The 2,023-nt window shown below is 35.3% G+C and overlaps 1 non-coding gene across 1 annotated transcript; it reads right to left on the bottom strand.

Annotated features, from left to right (window-relative positions):
• Positions 1–1,202: 1,202 nt before the first annotated feature.
• Positions 1,203–1,306, bottom strand: LOC127903855 (small nucleolar RNA R71). Its single transcript, XR_008056741.1, has one exon. It is a non-coding gene; the product is annotated as a small nucleolar RNA R71 (small nucleolar RNA).
• Positions 1,307–2,023: the final 717 nt, after the last annotated feature.

Raw genomic sequence — 2,023 nt, 5'->3', positions numbered from 1 at the left:
ATGAGGTGTGGATTCCCCCCTCATGATTTAATTGGCATTAATACGGATTATTTAGCCCATGATGCATGTTGATACGGATCCAGATACCCAAGTACGTCATTTCAATAGAATTCTCTTCAATTTATTCTCGCCATTGCAATTCCAATTTGAGAATTTATTATCGCCATCTCAATTCCAATTTTAGGATAATTTAAATCATTTCCACCACAATTTCAACCACCCATTTACAAAATTAATTCTACATATAATTAAAATCCACCTCCTCGTGGGATCGACACTCGTCACCATTGATCTATACTACAATAGATTCGTGCGCTTGCGAGTACATTAAAATTTGCACAACAAGTTTTTGGCGCCGTTGCCGGGGAGGTAAGTAATTTTAATTCATAGAATTAATTTTTGTGAATAATTTCTTTTATTTGTTTTCTTGTATTTTTTTTATTATTATTATTAAAAAAAAAGAAAAAAAAGTGAATCTAAAGGTTAGTATTTCTTTTCTTTTTCTCTTCTTTAAAATTCTGTAATTTAATTTTCAATTTATTTTTTTTTCTTTGTAATTTTTCTTTATTTTATTAATTTAATTTTTAGTTAATTTATTTCACGTATTTATTTTTGTGTATTTTTATAGAAAGGTTGTAATAGCGCAATCAGGTTAGTATCGTAATTTCTCGCTCTTCTTTATTTTTATTTGTTTTGTTCCCATCTTTATTTTATTTTATTTGTTTTGCATGCATGGTCGTAGGTCATTATTTCCTAATCTTGAACCTATAGACCTTAAATTAGAAAAAACACTTCGTACACACAAACAAATTAAGAATAAAATGGATTTGCAACCACAGGAGAGGCCATTTAAGGACTATTTTAGTCCCTTAGCTAATTTGAGCACATCATGCATAAGATACCCAAATGTAGCTGCTAGGAGTTTTGAATTAAAACCTAGTGTGCTAAATTGTCTCCCCACATTTTATGGCCTAAAAAATGAGGATCCATATAATCATCTGAATGATTTTCATGCTATTTGTCAAACATTTAAATATGAGAATTTTTCAGACGATGATGTTAAACTTAGATTATTCCCATTTTCTTTAAAGGATAGAGCTCGTTCATGGTTAAACACATTGCCTGGCAATAGCATTTCATCATGGGAACAAATGGTTACAAAATTTTTGAATAAATATTTCCCAGTGCATAAAACCAATGCTATTCGCAGGAAAATCTCAAAGTTTACCCAGAGAGAGGACGAGCAATTTTTTGAAACATGGGAGAGATTCAATGGGCTACTCTTGAAGTGTCCACATCATGGGTATGAGAAATGGCACCAATGCCAATACTTTTTGGAGGGATTACTACTGAATGTGCAAGAATGGCTAATGGCGACAAGTGGAGGAGAGCTAATGTCAAAAAGTGCATCAGAGATTTGGGAATTCTTCCAGCGACAAGCGGATAATTCCCAACAACGGAGTCGATCACTCAGGAATACTAAAAGAATTAAGGGAGTAAATGAGGTTCACATTGGCGAGTCAAGTTTAGAAATCAAAGAAGTCAAGGAGATGGTTGAAGGTCTTGCTCGACAAATAGCATCGTTATCGACTGCTAAATCAACAGAACCACATGACCATGACTCATACTCAGATCAAGCCAATGCCATAGGTGTAATGCGAAAACCATCGAATTATAACCCATACTCCAACACATATAACCATGGATGGAGAGACCACCCCAATTTTTCATGGTCTCAAGGACTCCAACAGAATGGACCAGCAGCTCCAGCTCCACCAATGCAACAAATTCCTCAAAATCCTCAAGCCTCTCAGCCACCATTCAGACTATACAATCAGAACCAGAACCACTTTCAACCCATACCATGGGAGGATGCATTCCAGAATTTCAGGAATGTTACTCACTCTACGATTGAGCAACAGAACCGCACCATTGATGGACTACGAAATGAATTGAGAGCGGGCTTCAATTCACAAGCCCAATTAGTTTCAAGCCTCGAAAAGATGGTGGGACAACTTGCTTC

Source organism: Citrus sinensis, chromosome 1, assembly GCF_022201045.2.
Source record: "Citrus sinensis cultivar Valencia sweet orange chromosome 1, DVS_A1.0, whole genome shotgun sequence".
Classification (NCBI taxonomy): Eukaryota; Viridiplantae; Streptophyta; class Magnoliopsida; order Sapindales; family Rutaceae; genus Citrus; species Citrus sinensis.
The sequence above is the reverse complement of the archived record's forward strand: the minus strand, read 5'-3'. Positions and strand labels throughout refer to the sequence as shown.